General features: G+C 42.0%; 16 non-coding genes across 16 annotated transcripts; all 16 read right to left on the bottom strand.

Moving 5' to 3' along the window:
* Positions 1–632: 632 nt before the first annotated feature.
* Positions 633–706, bottom strand: trnan-guu (transfer RNA asparagine (anticodon GUU)). Its single transcript has one exon. It is a non-coding gene; the product is annotated as a tRNA-Asn (tRNA).
* Positions 707–895: 189 nt separating this feature from the next.
* Positions 896–969, bottom strand: trnan-guu (transfer RNA asparagine (anticodon GUU)). The gene has a single exon. It is a non-coding gene; the product is annotated as a tRNA-Asn (tRNA).
* Positions 970–2069: 1100 nt separating this feature from the next.
* trnan-guu (transfer RNA asparagine (anticodon GUU)) lies at positions 2070–2143 on the bottom strand. The gene has a single exon. It is a non-coding gene; the product is annotated as a tRNA-Asn (tRNA).
* An 869-nt stretch (positions 2144–3012) lies between these two features.
* Positions 3013–3086, bottom strand: trnan-guu (transfer RNA asparagine (anticodon GUU)). The gene has a single exon. It is a non-coding gene; the product is annotated as a tRNA-Asn (tRNA).
* A 189-nt stretch (positions 3087–3275) lies between these two features.
* trnan-guu (transfer RNA asparagine (anticodon GUU)) lies at positions 3276–3349 on the bottom strand. The gene has a single exon. It is a non-coding gene; the product is annotated as a tRNA-Asn (tRNA).
* An 872-nt stretch (positions 3350–4221) lies between these two features.
* Positions 4222–4295, bottom strand: trnan-guu (transfer RNA asparagine (anticodon GUU)). The gene has a single exon. It is a non-coding gene; the product is annotated as a tRNA-Asn (tRNA).
* A 452-nt stretch (positions 4296–4747) lies between these two features.
* Positions 4748–4821, bottom strand: trnan-guu (transfer RNA asparagine (anticodon GUU)). Its single transcript has one exon. It is a non-coding gene; the product is annotated as a tRNA-Asn (tRNA).
* Positions 4822–5693: 872 nt separating this feature from the next.
* Positions 5694–5767, bottom strand: trnan-guu (transfer RNA asparagine (anticodon GUU)). Its single transcript has one exon. It is a non-coding gene; the product is annotated as a tRNA-Asn (tRNA).
* Positions 5768–6215: 448 nt separating this feature from the next.
* trnan-guu (transfer RNA asparagine (anticodon GUU)) lies at positions 6216–6289 on the bottom strand. Its single transcript has one exon. It is a non-coding gene; the product is annotated as a tRNA-Asn (tRNA).
* A 1133-nt stretch (positions 6290–7422) lies between these two features.
* Positions 7423–7496, bottom strand: trnan-guu (transfer RNA asparagine (anticodon GUU)). The gene has a single exon. It is a non-coding gene; the product is annotated as a tRNA-Asn (tRNA).
* Positions 7497–9136: 1640 nt separating this feature from the next.
* trnan-guu (transfer RNA asparagine (anticodon GUU)) lies at positions 9137–9210 on the bottom strand. The gene has a single exon. It is a non-coding gene; the product is annotated as a tRNA-Asn (tRNA).
* Positions 9211–9399: 189 nt separating this feature from the next.
* On the bottom strand, positions 9400–9473 carry trnan-guu (transfer RNA asparagine (anticodon GUU)). The gene has a single exon. It is a non-coding gene; the product is annotated as a tRNA-Asn (tRNA).
* Positions 9474–9662: 189 nt separating this feature from the next.
* trnan-guu (transfer RNA asparagine (anticodon GUU)) lies at positions 9663–9736 on the bottom strand. Its single transcript has one exon. It is a non-coding gene; the product is annotated as a tRNA-Asn (tRNA).
* Positions 9737–11411: 1675 nt separating this feature from the next.
* trnan-guu (transfer RNA asparagine (anticodon GUU)) lies at positions 11412–11485 on the bottom strand. The gene has a single exon. It is a non-coding gene; the product is annotated as a tRNA-Asn (tRNA).
* Positions 11486–12655: 1170 nt separating this feature from the next.
* Positions 12656–12729, bottom strand: trnan-guu (transfer RNA asparagine (anticodon GUU)). The gene has a single exon. It is a non-coding gene; the product is annotated as a tRNA-Asn (tRNA).
* A 189-nt stretch (positions 12730–12918) lies between these two features.
* On the bottom strand, positions 12919–12992 carry trnan-guu (transfer RNA asparagine (anticodon GUU)). The gene has a single exon. It is a non-coding gene; the product is annotated as a tRNA-Asn (tRNA).
* Positions 12993–13110: the final 118 nt, after the last annotated feature.

The raw sequence follows: 13110 nt of genomic DNA, 5'->3' as shown, positions 1-13110 counted from the left end.
CATCTGTCAGGAGTAAATTCAGCCGCAATCACAAATATATTCTGATAAATATATATTTTAAACAACTGCATTTTCACAAACGTAATATATAATCGCCAAGCCCATTCAAAATAATTAGGGGACTGACTCCGGAAGAATGATGAAGTGGCTAGTCACTTTCATGGCGTATAGGCGTACATATACACACAAACACACTGGACCAACATTGTCCTTCTCACGAGATAAATATAAATGCTAAGGTTTTTCATGCCAGATTGACATCATTTACGTTGTCATACCAGCCAGATTAATAAGAATAAATTATATGTTCCTTGGAGAACACAGAATGATCAAGCTATTGAGTAACAGAAGATCAGAGACCATTGACAGCCATTTTACCAGTAGGTATAGTAACTTGTCATCTTTCAGGTTCAACAACACACCAATCACATGTGACAACAGGAAACACAGCAGGTCAAAAGCAGGCTTACTGTAAGGCCAGGAATGTCTTCCATATCACTGGGAACAGAAAGACAGCATCCCTGGGTGGGCTCAAATCACCAACTTTTAAATTAACAGTCTAACGCGCCAACCTATTCCACCACAGAGACTTGTCATATCCACATCATGGAGCAAAACAAACTGAGAACTGTCGTCCCTGGGTGGGCTCGAACCACCAACCTTTAGATTAACAGTCTAACGCGCTAACCAATTGCGCCACAGAGACTTGTGGTGTGATTGACCCTGACGCTTGATCGCTGGCCATTCGTGCTCTCATCCAACTGAACATGGAGTTGACGAAACAACAACACTTTGTTCCAATGGTTTGACTATCAGCAGGGTAAAATAACAGGAATCTCATTACAGGTTCAGGATGTCACATCCACATCATGGAGCACAACTAACTGAGAACTGTCGTCTCTGGGTGGGCTCGAACCACCAACCTTTAGATTAACAGTCTAACGCGCTAACCAATTGCGCCACAGAGACTTGTGGTGTAATTGACCCTGACGCTTGATCACTGGCCATTCGTGCTCTCATCCAACTGAACATGGAGTTTACGAAACAACAACACTTTGTTCCAATGGTTGTGTTAACGTGCATCAAAAGTGCAGCAACATTTTCAAGGAAGTAGACCTGTAGTTTTCTAATGTTTGTTAGCTTTTTGAATGGCCTTAAAAGGGCAAAAATGTAGTGCAATGTTCGTCAGCGCAACATTATATTAAAAGGCATCTGTCAGGAGTAAATTCAGCCGCAATCACAAATATATTCTGATAAATATATATTTTAAACAACTGCATTTTCACAAACGTAATATATAATCGCCAAGCCCATTCAAAATAATTAGGGGACTGACTCCGGAAGAATGATGAAGTGGCTAGTCACTTTCATGGCGTATAGGCGTACATATACACACAAACACACTGGACCAACATTGTCCTTCTCACGAGATAAATATAAATGCTAAGGTTTTTCATGCCAGATTGACACCATTTCCATTGTCATACCAGCCAGATTAATAAGAATAAATTATATGTTCCTTGGAGAACACAGAATGATCAAGCTATTGAGTAACAGAAGATCAGAGACCATTGACAGCCATTTTACCAGTAGGTATAGTAACTTGTCATCTTTCAGGTTCAACAACACACCAATCACATGTGACAACAGGAAACACAGCAGGTCAAAAGCAGGCTTACTGTAAGGCCAGGAATGTCTTCCATATCACTGGGAACAGAAAGACAGCATCCTGGGTGGGCTCAAATCACCAACTTTTAAATTAACAGTCTAACGCGCCAACCTATTCCACCACAGAGACTTGTCATATCCACATCATGGAGCAAAACCTGAGAACTGTCATCCCATGAACCACCAACCTTTAGATTAACAGTCTAACGCGCTAACCAATTGCGCCACAGAGACTTGTGGTGTGATTGACCCTGACGCTTGACTGGCCATTCGTGCTCTCATCCAACTGAACATGGAGTTGGAAACAACAACACTTTGTTCCAATGGTTTGACCATCAGCAGGGTAAAATAACAGGAATCTCATTACAGGTTCAGGATGTCACATTTGGAGAATTAACTGTCGTCTCTGGGTGGGCTCGAACCACCAACCTTTAGATTAACAGTCTAACGCGCTAACCAATTGCGCCACAGAGACTTGTGGTGTAATTGACCCTGACGCTTGATCACTGGCCATTCGTGCTCTCATCCAACTGAACATGGAGTTTACGAAACAACAACACTTTGTTCCAATGGTTGTGTTAACGTGCATCAAAAGTGCAGCAACATTTTCAAGGAAGTAGACCTGTAGTTTTCTAATGTTTGTTAGCTTTTTGAATGGCCTTAAAAGGGCAAAAATGTAGTGCAATGTTCGTCAGCGCAACATTATATTAAAAGGCATCTGTCAGGAGTAAATTCAGCCGCAATCACAAATATATTCTGATAAATATATATTTTAAACAACTGCATTTCACAAACGTAATATATAATCGCCAAGCCCATTCAAAATAATTAGGGGACTGACTCCGGAAGAATGATGAAGTGGCTAGTCACTTTCATGGCGTATAGGCGTACATATACACACAAACACACTGGACCAACATTGTCCTTCTCACGAGATAAATATAAATGCTAAGGTTTTTCATGCCAGATTGACACCATTTCCATTGTCATACCAGCCAGATTAATAAGAATAAATTATATGTTCCTTGGAGAACACAGAATGATCAAGCTATTGAGTAACAGAAGATCAGAGACCATTGACAGCCATTTTACCAGTAGGTATAGTAACTTGTCATCTTTCAGGTTCAACAACACACCAATCACATGTGACAACAGGAAACACAGCAGGTCAAAAGCAGGCTTACTGTAAGGCCAGGAATGTCTTCCATATCACTGGGAACAGAAAGACAGCATCCCTGGGTGGGCTCAAATCACCAACTTTTAAATTAACAGTCTAACGCGCCAATATTCCATCACAGAGACTTGTCATATCCACATCATGGAGCAAAACAAACTGAGAACTGTCGTCCCTGGGTGGGCTCGAACCACCAACCTTTAGATTAACAGTCTAACGCGCTAACCAATTGCGCCACAGAGACTTGTGGTGTGATTGACCCTGACGCTTGATCGCTGGCCATTCGTGCTCTCATCCAACTGAACATGGAGTTTTCGAAACAACAACACTTTGTTCCAATGGTTTGACCATCAGCAGGGTAAAATAACAGGAATCTCATTACAGGTTCAGGATGTCACATCCACATCATGGAGCACAACAAACTGAGAACTGTCGTCTCTGGGTGGGCTCGAACCACCAACCTTTAGATTAACAGTCTAACGCGCTAACCAATTGCGCCACAGAGACTTGTGGTGTAATTGACCCTGACGCTTGATCACTGGCCATTCGTGCTCTCATCCAACTGAACATGGAGTTTACGAAACAACAACACTTTGTTCCAATGGTTGTGTTAACGTGCATCAAAAGTGCAGCAACATTTTCAAGGAAGTAGACCTGTAGTTTTCTAATGTTTGTTAGCTTTTTGAATGGCCTTAAAAGGGCAAAAATGTAGTGCAATGTTCGTCAGCGCAACATTATATTAAAAGGCATCTGTCAGGAGTAAATTCAGCCGCAATCACAAATATATTCTGATAAATATATATTTTAAACAACTGCATTTTCACAAACGTAATATATAATCGCCAAGCCCATTCAAAATAATTAGGGGACTGACTCCGGAAGAATGATGAAGTGGCTAGTCACTTTCATGGCGTATAGGCGTACATATACACACAAACACACTGGACCAACATTGTCCTTCTCACGAGATAAATATAAATGCTAAGGTTTTTCATGCCAGATTGACATCATTTACGTTGTCATACCAGCCAGATTAATAAGAATAAATTATATGTTCCTTGGAGAACACAGAATGATCAAGCTATTGAGTAACAGAAGATCAGAGACCATTGACAGCCATTTTACCAGTAGGTATAGTAACTTGTTATCTTTCAGGTTCAACAACACACCAATCACATGTGACAACAGGAAACACAGCAGGTCAAAAGCAGGCTTACTGTAAGGCCAGGAATGTCTTCCATATCACTGGGAACAGAAAGACAGCATCCCTGGGTGGGCTCAAATCACCAACTTTTAAATTAACAGTCTAACGCGCCAACCTATTCCACCACAGAGACTTGTCATATCCACATCATGGAGCAAAACAAACTGAGAACTTTCGTCCCTGGGTGGGCTCGAACCACCAACCTTTAGATTAACAGTCTAACGCGCTAACCAATTGCGCCACAGAGACTTGTGGTGTGATTGACCCTGACGCTTGATCGCTGGCCATTCGTGCTCTCATCCAACTGAACATGGAGTTGACGAAACAACAACACTTTGTTCCAATGGTTTGACTATCAGCAGGGTAAAATAACAGGAATCTCATTACAGGTTCAGGATGTCACATCCACATCATGGAGCACAACAAACTGAGAACTGTCGTCTCTGGGTGGGCTCAAATCACCAACCTTTAGATTAACAGTCTAACGCGCTAACCAATTGCGCCACAGAGACTTGTGGTGTGATTGACCCTGACGCTTGATCGCTGGCCATTCGTGCTCTCATCCAACTGAACATGGAGTTGTCGAAACAACAACACTTTGTTCCAATGGTTTGACCATCAGCAGGGTAAAATAACAGGAATCTCATTACAGGTTCAGGATGTCACATCCATATCATGGAGCACAACAAACTGAGAACTGTCGTCTCTGGGTGGGCTCGAACCACCAACCTTTAGATTAACAGTCTAACGCGCTAACCAATTGCGCCACAGAGACTTGTGGTGTAATTGACCCTGACGCTTGATCACTGGCCATTCGTGCTCTCATCCAACTGAACATGGAGTTTACGAAACAACAACACTTTGTTCCAATGGTTGTGTTAACGTGCATCAAAAGTGCAGCAACATTTTCAAGGAAGTAGACCTGTAGTTTTCTAATGTTTGTTAGCTTTTTGAATGGCCTTAAAAGGGCAAAAATGTAGTGCAATGTTCGTCAGCGCAACATTATATTAAAAGGCATCTGTCAGGAGTAAATTCAGCCGCAATCACAAATATATTCTGATAAATATATATTTTAAACAACTGCATTTTCACAAACGTAATATATAATCGCCAAGCCCATTCAAAATAATTAGGGGACTGACTCCGGAAGAATGATGAAGTGGCTAGTCACTTTCATGGCGTATAGGCGTACATATACACACAAACACACTGGACCAACATTGTCCTTCTCACGAGATAAATATAAATGCTAAGGTTTTTCATGCCAGATTGACATCATTTACGTTGTCATACCAGCCAGATTAATAAGAATAAATTATATGTTCCTTGGAGAACACAGAATGATCAAGCTATTGAGTAACAGAAGATCAGAGACCATTGACAGCCATTTTACCAGTAGGTATAGTAACTTGTTATCTTTCAGGTTCAACAACACACCAATCACATGTGACAACAGGAAACACAGCAGGTCAAAAGCAGGCTTACTGTAAGGCCAGGAATGTCTTCCATATCACTGGGAACAGAAAGACAGCATCCCTGGGTGGGCTCAAATCACCAACTTTTAAATTAACAGTCTAACGCGCCAACCTATTCCATCACAGAGACTTGTCATATCCACATCATGGAGCAAAACAAACTGAGAACTGTCGTCCCTGGGTGGGCTCGAACCACCAACCTTTAGATTAACAGTCTAACGCGCTAACCAATTGCGCCACAGAGACTTGTGGTGTGATTGACCCTGACGCTTGATCGCTGGCCATTCGTGCTCTCATCCAACTGAACATGGAGTTTCGAAACAACAACACTTTGTTCCAATGGTTTGACCATCAGCAGGGTAAAATAACAGGAATCTCATTACAGGTTCAGGATGTCACATCCACATCATGGAGCACAACAAACTGAGAACTCGTCTCTGGGTGGGCTCAAACCACCAACCTTTAGATTAACAGTCTAACGCGCTAACCAATTGCGCCACAGAGACTTGTGGTGTGATTGACCCTGACGCTTGATCGCTGGCCATTCGTGCTCTCATCCAACTGAACATGGAGTTTCGAAACAACAACACTTTGTTCCAATGGTTTGACCATCAGCAGGGTAAAATAACAGGAATCTCATTACAGGTTCAGGATGTCACATCCACATCATGGAGCACAACAAACTGAGAACTGTCGTCTCTGGGTGGGCTCGAACCACCAACCTTTAGATTAACAGTCTAACGCGCTAACCAATTGCGCCACAGAGACTTGTGGTGTAATTGACCCTGACGCTTGATCGCTGGCCATTCGTGCTCTCATCCAACTGAACATGGAGTTGTCGAAACAACAACACTTTGTTCCAATGGTTTGACCATCAGCAGGGTAAAATAACAGGAATCTCATTACAGGTTCAGGATGTCACATCCACATCATGAGCACAACAAACTGAGAACTGTCGTCTCTGGGTGGGCTCGAACCACCAACCTTTAGATTAACAGTCTAACGCACTAACCAATTGCGCCACAGAGACTTGTGGTGTAATTGACCCTGACGCTTGATCACTGGCCATTCGTGCTCTCATCCAACTGAACATGGAGTTTACGAAACAACAACACTTTGTTCCAATGGTTGTGTTAACGTGCATCAAAAGTGCAGCAACATTTTCAAGGAAGTAGACCTGTAGTTTTCTAATGTTTGTTAGCTTTTTGAATGGCCTTAAAAGGGCAAAAATGTAGTGCAATGTTCGTCAGCGCAACATTATATTAAAAGGCATCTGTCAGGAGTAAATTCAGCCGCAATCACAAATATATTCTGATAAATATATATTTTAAACAACTGCATTTTCACAAACGTAATATATAATCGCCAAGCCCATTCAAAATAATTAGGGACTGACTCCGGAAGAATGATGAAGTGGCTAGTCACTTTCATGGCGTATAGGCGTACATATACACACAAACACACTGGACCAACATTGTCCTTCTCACGAGATAAATATAAATGCTAAGGTTTTTCATGCCAGATTGACGCCATTTCCATTGTCATACCAGCCAGATTAATAAGAATAAATTATATGTTCCTTGGAGAACACAGAATGATCAAGCTATTGAGTAACAGAAGATCAGAGACCATTGACAGCCATTTTACCAGTAGGTATAGTAACTTGTTATCTTTCAGGTTCAACAACACACCAATCACATGTGACAACAGGAAACACAGCAGGTCAAAAGCAGGCTTACTGTAAGGCCAGGAATGTCTTCCATATCACTGGGAACAGAAAGACAGCATCCCTGGGTGGGCTCAAATCACCAACTTTTAAATTAACAGTCTAACGCGCCAACCTATTCCATCACAGAGACTTGTCATATCCACATCATGGAGCAAAACAAACTGAGAACTGTCGTCCCTGGGTGGGCTCGAACCACCAACCTTTAGATTAACAGTCTAACGCGCTAACCAATTGCGCCACAGAGACTTGTGGTGTGATTGACCCTGACGCTTGATCGCTGGCCATTCGTGCTCTCATCCAACTGAACATGGAGTTGTCGAAACAACAACACTTTGTTCCAATGGTTTGACCATCAGCAGGGTAAAATAACAGGAATCTCATTACAGGTTCAGGGATGTCACATCCACATCATGGAGCACAACAAACTGAGAACTGTCGTCTCTGGGTGGGCTCGAACCACCAACCTTTAGATTAACAGTCTAACCTAACCAATTGCGCCACAGAGACTTTGGTGTGATTAACTTGATCGCTGGCCATTCGTGCTCTCATCCAACTGAACATGGAGTTTCGAAACAACAACACTTTGTTCCAATGGTTTGACCATCAGCAGGGTAAAATAACAGGAATCTCATTACAGGTTCAGGATGTCACATCCACATCATGGAGCACAACAAACTGAGAACTGTCGTCTCTGGGTGGGCTCGAACCACCAACCTTTAGATTAACAGTCTCTAACCAATTGCGCCACAGAGACTTGTGGTGTAATTGACCCTGACGCTTGATCACTGGCCATTCGTGCTCTCATCCAACTGAACATGGAGTTTACGAAACAACAACACTTTGTTCCAATGGTTGTGTTAACGTGCATCAAAAGTGCAGCAACATTTTCAAGGAAGTAGACCTGTAGTTTTCTAATGTTTGTTAGCTTTTTGAATGGCCTTAAAAGGGCAAAAATGTAGTGCAATGTTCGTCAGCGCAACATTATATTAAAAGGCATCTGTCAGGAGTAAATTCAGCCGCAATCACAAATATATTCTGATAAATATATATTTTAAACAACTGCATTTTCACAAACGTAATATATAATCGCCAAGCCCATTCAAAATAATTAGGGGACTGACTCCGGAAGAATGATGAAGTGGCTAGTCACTTTCATGGCGTATAGGCGTACATATACACACAAACACACTGGACCAACATTGTCCTTCTCACGAGATAAATATAAATGCTAAGGTTTTTCATGCCAGATTGACGCCATTTCCATTGTCATACCAGCCAGATTAATAAGAATAAATTATATGTTCCTTGGAGAACACAGAATGATCAAGCTATTGAGTAACAGAAGATCAGAGACCATTGACAGCCATTTTACCAGTAGTATAGTAATCAAGTAGGGGACTGACGGAAGAATGATGAAGTGGCTAGTCACTTTCATGGCGTTACATATACACACAAACACACTGGACCAACACGAGATAAATATAAATGCTAAGGTTTTTCATGCCAGATTGACATCATTTACGTTGTCATACCAGCCAGATTAATAAGAATAAATTATATGTTCCTTGGAGAACACAGAATGATCAAGCTATTGAGTAACAGAAGATCAGAGACCATTGACAGCCATTTTACCAGTAGGTATAGTAACTTGTTATCTTTCAGGTTCAACAACACACCAATCACATGTGACAACAGGAAACACAGCAGGTCAAAAGCAGGCTTACTGTAAGGCCAGGAATGTCTTCCATATCACTGGGAACAGAAAGACAGCATCCCTGGGTGGGCTCAAATCACCAACTTTTAAATTAACAGTCTAACGCGCCAACCTATTCCATCACAGAGACTTGTCATATCCACATCATGGAGCAAAACAAACTGAGAACTGTCGTCCCTGGGTGGGCTCGAACCACCAACCTTTAGATTAACAGTCTAACGCGCTAACCAATTGCGCCACAGAGACTTGTGGTGTGATTGACCCTGACGCTTGATCGCTGGCCATTCGTGCTCTCATCCAACTGAACATGGAGTTGTCGAAACAACAACACTTTGTTCCAATGGTTTGACCATCAGCAGGGTAAAATAACAGGAATCTCATTACAGGTTCAGGATGTCACATCCACATCATGGAGCACAACAAACTGAGAACTGTCGTCTCTGGGTGGGCTCGAACCACCAACCTTTAGATTAACAGTCTAACGCGCTAACCAATTGCGCCACAGAGACTTGTGGTGTGATTGACCCTGACGCTTGATCGCTGGCCATTCGTGCTCTCATCCAACTGAACATGGAGTTTTCGAAACAACAACACTTTGTTCCAATGGTTTGACCATCAGCAGGGTAAAATAACAGGAATCTCATTACAGGTTCAGGATGTCACATCCACATCATGGAGCACAACAAACTGAGAACTGTCGTCTCTGGGTGGGCTCGAACCACCAACCTTTAGATTAACAGTCTAACGCGCTAACCAATTGCGCCACAGAGACTTGTGGTGTAATTGACCCTGACGCTTGATCACTGGCCATTCGTGCTCTCATCCAACTGAACATGGAGTTTACGAAACAACAACACTTTGTTCCAATGGTTGTGTTAACGTGCATCAAAAGTGCAGCAACATTTTCAAGGAAGTAGACCTGTAGTTTTCTAATGTTTGTTAGCTTTTTGAATGGCCTTAAAAGGGCAAAAATGTAGTGCAATGTTCGTCAGCGCAACATTATATTAAAAGGCATCTGTCAGGAGTAAATTCAGCCGCAATCACAAATATATTCTGATAAATATATATTTTAAACAACTGCATTTTCACAAACGTAATATATAATCGCCAAGCCCAATTCAAAATAATTAGGGGACTGACTCCGGAAGAATGATGAAGTGGCTAGTCACTTTCATGGCGTATAGGCGTACATATACACACAAACACACTGGACCAACATTGTCCTTCTCACGAGATAAATATAAATGCTAAGGTTTTTCATGCCAGATTGACGCCACATTGTCATACCAGCCAGATTAATAAGAATAAATTATATGTTCCTTGGAGAACACAGAATGATCAAGCTATTGAGTAACAGAAGATCAAGACCATTGACAGCCAGTAGGTATAGTAAGCTTTCATTCAAAATAATTAGGGGACTGACTCCGGAAGAATGATGAAGTGGCTAGTCACTTTCATGGCGTATAGGCGTACATATACACACAAACACACTGGACCAACATTGTCCTTCTCACGAGATAAATATAAATGCTAAGGTTTTTCATGCCAGATTGACATCATTTACGTTGTCATACCAGCCAGATTATAGAATAAATTATATGTTCCTTGGAGAACACAGAATGATCAAGCTATTGAGTAACAGAAGATCAGAGACCATTGACAGCCATTTTACCAGTAGGTATAGTAACTTGTTATCTTTCAGGTTCAACAACACACCAATCACATGTGACAACAGGAAACACAGCAGGTCAAAAGCAGGCTTACTGTAAGGCCAGGAATGTCTTCCATATCACTGGGAACAGAAAGACAGCATCCCTGGGTGGGCTCAAATCACCAACTTTTAAATTAACAGTCTAACGCGCCAACCTATTCCATCACAGAGACTTGTCATATCCACATCATGGAGCAAAACAAACTGAGAACTGTCGTCCCTGGGTGGGCTCGAACCACCAACCTTTAGATTAACAGTCTAACGCTAACCAATTGCGCCACAGAGACTTGTGGTGTGATTGACCCTGACGCTTGATCGCTGGCCATTCGTGCTCTCATCCAACTGAACATGGAGTTGTCGAAACAACAACACTTGTTGTTCCAATGGTTTGACCATCAGCAGGGTAAAATAACAGGAATCTCATTACAGGTTCAGGATGTCACATCCACATCATGGAGCACAACAAACTGAGAACTGTCGTCTCTGGGTGGGCTGAACCACCAACCTTTAGATTAACAGTCTGCGCTAACCAATTGCGCCACAGAGACTTGTGGTGTGATTGACCCTGACGCTTGATCGCTGGCCATTCGTGCTCTCATCCAACTGAACATGGAGTTTCGAAACAACAACACTTTGTTCCAATGGTTTGACCATCAGCAGGGTAAAATAACAGGAATCTCATTACAGGTTCAGGATGTCACATCCACATCATGGAGCACAACAAACTGAGAACTGTCGTCTCTGGGTGGGCTCGAACCACCAACCTTTAGATTAACAGTCTAACGCGCTAACCAATTGCGCCACAGAGACTTGTGGTGTAATTGACCCTGACGCTTGATCACTGGCCATTCGTGCTCTCATCCAACTGAACATGGAGTTTACGAAACAACAACACTTTGTTCCAATGGTTGTGTTAACGTGCATCAAAAGTGCAGCAACATTTTCAAGGAAGTAGACCTGTAGTTTTCTAATGTTTGTTAGCTTTTTGAATGGCCTTAAAAGGGCAAAAATGTAGTGCAATGTTCGTCAGCGCAACATTATATTAAAAGGCATCTGTCAGGAGTAAATTCAGCCGCAATCACAAATATATTCTGATAAATATATATTTTAAACAACTGCATTTTCACAAACGTAATATATAATCGCCAAGCCCATTCAAAATAATTAGGGGACTGACTCCGGAAGAATGATGAAGTGGCTAGTCACTTTCATGGCGTATAGGCGTACATATACACACAAACACACTGGACCAACATTGTCCTTCTCACGAGATAAATATAAATGCTAAGGTTTTTCATGCCAGATTGACGCCATTTCCATTGTCATACCAGCCAGATTAATAAGAATAAATTATATGTTCCTTGGAGAACACAGAATGATCAAGCTATTGAGTAACAGAAGATCAGAGACCATTGACAGCCATTTTACCAGTAGGTATATAACTTGTCATCTTTCAGGTTCAACAACAAAATAATTAGGGGACTGACTCCGGAAGAATGATGAAGTGGCTAGTCACTTTCATGGCGTATAGGCGTACATATACACACAAACACACTGGACCAACACGAGATAAATATAAATGCTAAGGTTTTTCATGCCAGATTGACATCATTTACGTTGTCATACCAGCCAGATTAATAAGAATAAATTATATGTTCCTTGGAGAACACAGAATGATCAAGCTATTGAGTAACAGAAGATCAGAGACCATTGACAGCCATTTTACCAGTAGGTATAGTAACTTGTTATCTTTCAGGTTCAACAACACACCAATCACATGTGACAACAGGAAACACAGCAGGTCAAAAGCAGGCTTACTGTAAGGCCAGGAATGTCTTCCATATCACTGGGAACAGAAAGACAGCATCCCTGGGTGGGCTCAAATCACCAACTTTTAAATTAACAGTCTAACGCGCCAACCTATTCCATCACAGAGACTTGTCATATCCACATCATGGAGCAAAACAAACTGAGAACTGTCGTCCCTGGGTGGGCTCGAACCACCAACCTTTAGATTAACAGTCTAACGCGCTAACCAATTGCGCCACAGAGACTTGTGGTGTGATTGACCCTGACGCTTGATCGCTGGCCATTCGTGCTCTCATCCAACTGAACATGGAGTTGTCGAAACAACAACACTTTGTTCCAATGGTTTGACCATCAGCAGGGTAAAATAACAGGAATCTCATTACAGGTTCAGGATGTCACATCCACATCATGGAGCACAACAAACTGAGAACTGTCGTCTCTGGGTGGGCTCGAACCACCAACCTTTAGATTAACAGTCTAACGCGCTAACCAATTGCGCCACAGAGACTTGTGGTGTGATTGACCCTGACGCTTGATCGCTGGCCATTCGTCTCTCATCCAACTGAACATGGAGTTGTCGAAACAACAACACTTTGTTCCAATGGTTTGACCATCAGCAGGGTAAA

Source organism: Oncorhynchus nerka, unplaced genomic scaffold, assembly GCF_034236695.1.
Source record: "Oncorhynchus nerka isolate Pitt River unplaced genomic scaffold, Oner_Uvic_2.0 unplaced_scaffold_21___fragment_4___debris, whole genome shotgun sequence".
Lineage (NCBI taxonomy): Eukaryota > Metazoa > Chordata > Actinopteri > Salmoniformes > Salmonidae > Oncorhynchus > Oncorhynchus nerka.
Note: the sequence above shows the minus strand (reverse complement) of the source record. Positions and strands in the feature narration are given on the sequence as shown.